The sequence below is a fragment of the Rhea americana genome, unplaced genomic scaffold, assembly GCF_003343005.1.
Source record: "Rhea americana isolate MKP2758 unplaced genomic scaffold, rheAme1 scaffold_60, whole genome shotgun sequence".
Classification (NCBI taxonomy): domain Eukaryota; kingdom Metazoa; phylum Chordata; class Aves; order Rheiformes; family Rheidae; genus Rhea; species Rhea americana.
The window spans coordinates 784,231-791,650 of NW_028186757.1; the positions used below are offsets into that span (position 1 = coordinate 784,231).

The 7,420-nt window shown below is 37.6% G+C and overlaps 1 protein-coding gene across 3 annotated transcripts in view; it reads right to left on the reverse strand.

Annotated features, from left to right (window-relative positions):
• The window catches only part of CLCN3 (Cl-/H+ antiporter 3), a 64,580-nt gene that overhangs the window by 56,853 nt on the left and 307 nt on the right, over positions 1 to 7,420 (reverse strand). The window contains exon 1 of one of the 3 annotated variants that reach the window (XM_085319842.1): positions 6,352 to 6,402. The exons of the other annotated variants lie outside the window; for them this stretch is intronic. The gene's annotated coding sequence lies outside the window, so the exon portion shown is untranslated. Of the gene's footprint in view, positions 1 to 6,351; positions 6,403 to 7,420 lie in introns of those variants that run through there. 3 annotated transcript variants of the gene reach the window in all.

The window sequence follows — 7,420 nt, forward strand, 5'->3', positions numbered from 1 at the left end:
AAAAAAAAAAAAAAAAAAAAAAGAAACTAATATTTAAAAAGAAATGTGCAAGGATCACAGTCCATTTTTAGATCACATCACAAATATATAGTGTTGTCACAAAGGAGTAGAGACAGTTAACTGAAGTTATTTGAGTTTAAAAACATGAAATACTATCTAATTGAATTTATGTAGTAGGCACTCTGGAAATAGAGGGGGAAAAAGGCTAATTTCCAAAAATATATATAAAGAGCTATTGTAGTTCCATCAACAGGTACTGACAGAATAAAATTAACATTCATAGGGGAAAATAAAAAGACGCATTCAAGCATTCTTTCAGACAGAAATGAAAACAAGTACAGAAACACACACACTGAGACAAAACTATATGAAACAATAGTACTTGTAAAGCACGCATAGACTCTCTTGGTTTTAAACTGTAATTAGAAGAGAGTATTCACAGCTACTTTCTAGATTCTAATGAATCCCAGCATTCTCACAGTTATGAAAGCTTAAAATAATATAATGAAGGTCTGAAAAGTTTTTTCACTTATTATACATACCAATACAGAATACCACCACTCTATCTGATCTTCACAAAAACAGTCAACAATACTCATTTTGATACTCCTTTCTCATCTTCTTAGCTTAAAAAAAAAAAAAGACAAGAGCTACCAGCCTAATTACAGAGTGAATACTGAACTCATGCTTCTAGTCGTGTGACTCCAAACATGAGGGCTATCGACTTCAGCTTGCATAAAATATTCAAAATTACTTCAGCTCCACTCTTTAAAATGTCTTGACCACTAAGGCAACGCATAGCTGTGGCAGCTGAAGGGTTTTACCTTACCAACCTGCCTGCTGGAAGGGTTTGTTTCTTTTATGTGTACCAAATTACTGATGTGAATACTCCTTAGTTTGTTCCAATAAAAAAAACCTAGACTAGCAGCAAACTCAGATTTTAATTTACTAAAATAACCTGGTTCACTGATGCATTAGAAACAGCTCTGCTAGCAGAGTTAAAGAGTAGTTCTCCCACACAGGGAGAGCTGTAAGCAGCTAAATGCATGATTAAGATCTTTTAGGTTTTATAGTTGGGGGGGGGGAGGAGGAATACCCTCAAAACCCATAATCTGTTAGCACCAACCTAGACTAAGTTTAAAAGCAAATATTAGCCAAAAGCTTAAGCTTCACAGGTAAGTATTGATCCTTAGCTGCGACATGATGAAAAACTGTACCCATGGCTGCCACGTGGGTGCAAGCGTAAAATGCATGTGAGATATGGTATTAGTTTCTAAATTACTGGGTCAGTAGCTATAGCTGCATGTATTCTTTCCAGGAAAGAAGAGAGGGACAGTTCCTTTAGCAAAAAATAATAAATAAATAAATAAGCCTTATGAAAAATTACTTGTATTCCTTCTGTGACCAGATTCAGAAGACCACAAATTCTTTAAGACAAGTAAAGGGTAAAACCCCAAGCCCTTTTCTCAAGAATCAGAAGTGCTGTTACTGTATGTTCCATGCAGATAACATAACTTCTGTCTGTTGAGCCTTTGGTCATCACATTCATTTTCTGTTCAGTCAAGAGACTGTCTATGCTCCTTCGCCAGAAGCAAGAGCATATGATGTCTTCTTTACAGTCGTTAGAGGATTTTGCTCCTTTTGAATGTAGAGCAGTGTTGCAGTCATTGGAAGGGTACACAGACAATGACGCAGAGCTTCCATACAACACTGGATTGACCAGTAGTCTTAGGATTTATACATATCTTTATCATTTCAGACAAATGCATTGAATAGTCCTTAGTTATGTGCACAGATTCTTAAGTTTAGTATTGGCTCTGGTAACACTTGAGTTAGGTGCCTTTTAATAAGCTTCAGTCCATTTATATCTGAATAACCTCAAAGTACTCAAGGAGGGGGGAAAAAACTTAATATAAAGCAAATATGAGACAATCACAGCAAAGAAAGAGGCTCCATGAGCCAAGATAAAAAGCATATGATACCACTGACTCCAGCAGAAAGACAGGTACACGAAAAGTATTCATCCTTGAGTGGCAAAATGGTAATTTAAGTTTGTCAAATTGTTATCTGAAAAAAACACCATCAGTTTCACTATAAACATCTTCTTGAAACAGCAGTTAGCAACGAATAAGGCCTTTGGCTTCCGATTTCTTCATAAACACATTGTGGCATCTGAGATCAAGAAAAAACCCTACAAAACTCTTTGAAATACAACACAAACCACTACTGCTTAAGAAATTACGTGGGGACCCCTGGTGGTTCCTGTTTACTCTCTTTCTCTGAGTGCACGCCTTCCCCACCACTGATTTTCAAACTTAAAAGAGAGGATATACCAGCTAATGAGGGACCCATTCTCTGTACTTAGAAGTAAGAGATATTCAGTCACCCCCCCCCCAAAAAAAGTGGTTGTCCTTGGTATGCCTAGCAGACACCATTTGCAGAGCTACTCATACTTCAAGGCTGTGGAGCCCTGACAATAGCCTCCCCGTCACTCCTCGAGCAGCGGCAGCATTAGGGCAGCAACACAAGGAAGGACTGAAGTGATCTGTAACCAGCAGCTGGAGCTGGCTGCTGGCTGACTTTTCCCACTGTAAATAAAAAGACAGAAGAAGCACCCTTGTTTCTGTAAAAGCAGCATCTTTGCCTGCTATGATTACCATTTTGGTCTGCTCCAAAGACGGGGGGGGGGGGGGAGAGCTATCAAAATAGATCTGTGAAACTCCTAAGCTAACAAAGAAGGTTTACTACTTGTTTCGGTTTTATAAGAACACCATGTAGATTAACATAGATTTTTCCCTTAAGGGGAAAAAAGGGGGGAGGGGGCAGTAGAGTCTCAAATGCCCACTCACCTCCAAAAATGAAGTATGCACTGAAAAGCAAGTGGTTTAACACTTCGTAACACACAAGTTCCCTCACTTAAATATTTTTCTTGCCATCTGTAAAACCTACTTGGCTGAAAGGCAAATACAACTTCTAACATTGTGCCTACTTTGTTAGGATGTAGAAATGGAAGGCAAATTTGTCACAGGAGAATCTGAAGGCAAATCATTATTGTTAAATGGTGTTACAAAGGCACCAAGGCCTTCTTGAAGGCAAGAATCAAAGTCAGTATTTTAGGGGAAATTTAAGTTGTTTCTTGTGAGATCTTTGGTTTTGAAAATTATGGAAAAAAAGATTCAACAATACTTTACTAAAAGGCTTCCCATTAACAGAGTACAAAAGAAGGTCAGTTATCTCAAATATATGTCATGCACCCACAAAGATGTGATCAGTTCACTGGATTTGTATATCTAGAGAAAGATAGAGTGAGATATCCCTATCTAAACAAATTAAAAAAACCTTTGGTTCTTCGGGAAGAATAAAAATTGAGATTTTTGTAACTTTCTGGTAACAGCAGGAATATTCAGGGTTCAGGCTGTTAAGTCTCCTCAAGTGTTCTGCAGAGTTACTAGTCTTGTTGGGGAATAAGAGAGTAATAATGTCTCAGCCAAAACACAGAAGAAAGTAGGACTGTAAGGTCTGTAAGACTGATCTGTTCACGCCATTTGATTGCCCTGCCATAACAACTACAAGCGTTTACTCATTCTTGTAGTGTTCCTATCAGGTCTGACAGAAGTTCTCTGCAAAATAAGCGGCAAAAAGTCCAAGAAGGAAAAACAAAACAAAACAAAAAAATCCTTCAGTCTTCTTCCCTAGAACCATCCCTGTAAAAAATTGTAGATTCACTTTTCAGAACCAGAAAGTACAAAAGTTTGGGAGCATATGAAGAATAGGCTCATGGTCTTTTGTTGTTGGGTTGGAGTTTTTGTTTGCTTTTTTTAAGCATGAAAATTATGGAAAGAAATGAATAATGGTAGAAAATAATAATGAAAATCTACTGCAGCTCTTCAGGCAGAGAATGCTAATTTGGAGATAAAGGTGGCATGAACTGAAACACAAGCTTATTTTTTAGGTGAATAAGTATGTGAATTAACTGGCAGAGTATCAAAACATTAAGTCACCACAGAAGCTGTATCTGTAATTTAAATGTACGAATGAACTTACATTTTTACCATGTCAATTATAAGATGTTTTTTCATTATATTGTATTACAATGTAAAAATTCAACATGCAAGTTTAAGTACTTTCTCATTCATTAACTTTTTAAAGAAATCTTATCAAAATCTACCAAGAAATAAGAAAAAAATAACAGTGATGATTATCTTTACCAAAGGATAGCTGCTTTAGGCCAGAACTTAATTCACTTATTCCCTATTTCTCCTTCCCCTCCCAAAATGAGCATAGAGTCTACATCCACAGCTAGAAAGCATAATCAAAAAAGCAAATCCCCCCCAAAAAGCTAGTCTAGAAAGTTTGAGGCAAAAAGCTGTATTAGACTCTCTGCAGAAAAGGATACCTCTAGTAAATACCTCAAAGTTACACACTCTCTTCTTTCTATTCATTTCCAGGCATACATAATCAATACTATTTGCTACATAACACAAATAAGTAAGGATACTCCATTAGCAAAGGTTTACAGCTACTTCAAGTACTCTGACTAGAATCCTTTCTATTAGGCATGAAGCAGCAGAAACGATCTGTCAACTGTCTTATCTTAAGCTTTCAGCCCCAAGGGTAGCCATTATCTCAAAGTTTTGCATTGTTTTCCAAGTTCTGAGCTTTTTAAAGAAAAACAGATGCCCCAACCAACTACATATTTTTCTTACAGTCTGATTACATACTCTTATGAGAATCAGTTTAAATGAGTGTTGGTTTTGATAAGCATCGTTTTCACAGATCAGCTTTTATAAAGGTTCCCAAAATTAAAGAACAAGTTAAATAGCTACAGAAAACTTAGTAATTAATTTTCAGACGGTCTGATCATCTTCGTTAGAAGTTTCGAAACCCTTGTATATAAACAAGCACAAAGGGCAGCGTCACAGAGCCTGGAGCTGTAGTTCTCATATGCACAAGCCCAGGTAAACATTATCAACTTCACGAAGTCAGCTGGCGTGGAACCTGCACTTTCAGATTCCAGTAAGAAAAAAGACTGATGCAGGGAGCACGCATTTGAGGATCTGCGTTCAGAGCACACCGGTATAAAGTTATGATCTTAGTTTGGGGAAAATGAGCGGAGAGAACGTACAGCCAGGCACATGACTGCTGCCACTGCTGACCTGATTCAGGGATTATTTGGGTACTGTCACAGACAATGAGATACAAGCAAGAAGTTCAAGAACATGCAATCTAGAGTGTGAAAACTAGGAAACCTACTCTTCAAACAAGTTGAACTGGCCTTATCTTTTCTGGCAACTAATCTGAACACCAGAACTTCCCTTCCCTTTCTTATTACAACAAAGTTGCAAATATCCCCACTGTCAAAGGATTTTAAGACTTGATCGGCACAGCAATACCTACCCACATGCAGAAATCAGGTGTCATTCTGATATTTGCAAAATCACTTAAATTCTTACTCTATTCTTATATTTAAAGCTATTCAAGTACATAAACACATAAAAGACATAAAAGTCTTAAAACATAAAGTGTGAAGAAAAAACAAAAGCATATATTCCGTGAATGGAAGAACATATACCATACAGCCAGACCCAGCTGTTCATTGAATAGCCCGCACAGATAGCGGGTTATTTTTCAGATTACTGAAACACCAGTCGTGACAAATACTAGGTGTAGAAAAGAGCACAGGAGGAAGTACAAACATGATCATGGGAGAAAAGGCTAATAGAGCTGTAAAGGACTTTCCTCAGTGAGATTTGGATAACCTTGTCCTTATTACAAGTCAGTATTAAAAAAAAATAGTTTTGTTGGGAAAAGATTTACCCTGAGATAACTTCTAACTTGCAAGAATGCCTGACAGGGAGAATGGTGGTATTGTAAATCACTCGCAAATATTTAAAAAAAAAGACAGCTGTGGGGATCCATACAACTACATAAATACATTTCCAGAAACATTACAATATACACTACGCAGAACATTTACTATTACTATTTTTTAAATGATGATGCAGACAGATGCAAAGTCATTTTGCTTTAAGCTGCGAGGTCTAGCACCCATGCTAGACTGGGTGCATGTTTTCCCAGATCAGTACTGCTTCCGATTTGGCTAGCTCAGAGTGCTGAGCAAATTCACATCTCTTTAGTTCCCATCTAGCTAGTCAAAGTCTCAAGATACCAAATTTAAAACTGTTCACCAGTCTAATGCTTGTATCTTAGAAGAAGTGATAGTGCTAGTTTATGACTTCTCTAGGGACATACTAAACCTCACACAGGTAACTCTCCTATAATATATGAACATCTTTTTATAATCTTACAACATTTTAAAAATTCTTTTAAAAAAATAGTATTGATAACTACCTGCTTTCAAATCTGCCATAGAAAGACTTTTTCCATTCAAGTAGCAGCTTTGCAAAGAAGCATCTATGTTATCAAGGGATACAGAACATAAAGCCCATAACACTTCTAAAAAGAAAGGCAACTGAAAGCAAAAAAGCATCATTGCAGCTGACATTTCAATAAGCATGAACTGAATTCCTTTTACAACTCTATATCATAAATTCCAGAGGTTCCACAACCCAATTAAGGCTGTACAAATACTGAAAACCAAATGATTACCAAGTCGATGGATCTTTCCTGAAGTGTTTTTACACATCAGGTCTAACACAGTTCAGCATTAGAAACATTCCAAATTTTCTTTTTAAGTTCTGTTTTACCTAATTCAGTACTCTCAAGTGTGACACAGCAAATTAGTACTCAACACTAAACACTTCACTACTAGCACTTGAAATTAAGCTTTTCTACAGTCATACTTGCAGCTGCTCATTAGGTGACAAGTAATATATATCGTTGTCCAGTCAGCTCCCCTTTTCTGGATGAACCAGATAGCTAGGATAATATGAAAAAGTACAGTCAATCTCAAGTTTTCACCTCAGCTGACCTACACCTTCTTCATTTAATTAAGGGGCTTTAAGAACAACCCTCTGTCTCATCTGACTGAAACTTTACCAAGCGAACCTGTGAGTCAACAAGAAGTACGTCAATTCAAACACAGTACTTTTAACACTGCTTACATGGGACTCTTCATCTGTGGTCCCTAACATTTTCTAAGTTGCAGAGACCATCCATTTTCCCAGCGGCAACAAGAGGCCGCTACTTAACAAAATCTAAATCAGGTGACAAGTGATTTTTGTTAAAAAAAGTTTTCTTGCATAGACTCCTGAAAAGTAGTTTTCTGTGGTCTCCCCACCAGGCAGAAACCTCAAGTGTGGGAGCAAGAATTTTAACCAGGTGTGTGAGACTCCGCTTCTCCATCTGGGAGCTGTCTGGGGTGTTTCGTGCCCCTCCACGCTGTGTGAGAAGACAGGATCCCGCCCCCCCCCCCCGCCGCCCCGTTTCTCCAGTTAAGAGCCTTCCATGTTACCATTGC